General features: G+C 42.6%; 1 protein-coding gene across 1 annotated transcript in view; it reads left to right on the top strand.

Moving 5' to 3' along the window:
• JAKMIP1 (janus kinase and microtubule interacting protein 1) overlaps positions 1-733 on the top strand; it is a 130,333-nt gene that overhangs the window by 36,694 nt on the left and 92,906 nt on the right. The window lies entirely within an intron of this gene.

Genomic DNA, 733 nt, shown 5'->3' with positions numbered 1-733 from the left:
GGTGGGACGGGACTTGCAGGCCAGGCTCTGACCTTGTGGAGGGGTCGTGAGGAACGACCAGTCTATGTACAGTTGGGAAGGATTTAGTGTATATACCACGTTTGACCTGGGAGCCGTTTCTCATTCTAAGTGCTGTGATTAGGATGGTCGAGACTGAGGCTGAGAGAGTCGATTCCTTCGCAGGTTGATAAGAAGTCCAGGGGTCCCCAAGGAGAAAGGGGTCTGGCGTTCTCGAGGAGGAGATAGGGGTCTGGAATTCTCAAGGAGGAGGAAAGGAAAACCTTTTTTTTCCCCTCTACATTCCTTAGTCTCAGTCACATAAAACTGTTTTTATCTTTAAGCCTGGAACTGATGATTACACAACAAACAACTCAGTTTAAAATCTACTAAGGATTATATTAGTAATCCTTATAATATATGAAATTATATTATAGTAGTTAAATTGCCAGCATCCGCTGGATCATCGAAAAAGCAAGAGAGTTCCAGAAAAACATCTATTTCTGCTTTATTGACTATGCCAAAGCCTTTGACTGTGTTGATCACAATAAACTGTGGAAAATTCTGAAAGAGATGGGAATACAAGACCACCTGACCTGCCTCTTGAGAAACCTATATGCAGGTCAGGAAGCAACACTTAGAACTGGACATGGAACAACAGACTGGTTCCAAATAGGAAAAGGAGTACGTCAAGGCTGTATATTGTCACCCTGCTTATGTAACTTATATGCAGAAT

Source organism: Bison bison, unplaced genomic scaffold (genome assembly GCF_000754665.1).
Source record: "Bison bison bison isolate TAMUID 2011002044 unplaced genomic scaffold, Bison_UMD1.0 scf7180017864255, whole genome shotgun sequence".
Classification (NCBI taxonomy): Eukaryota; Metazoa; Chordata; class Mammalia; order Artiodactyla; family Bovidae; genus Bison; species Bison bison.
Note: the sequence above shows the minus strand (reverse complement) of the source record. Positions and strands in the feature narration are given on the sequence as shown.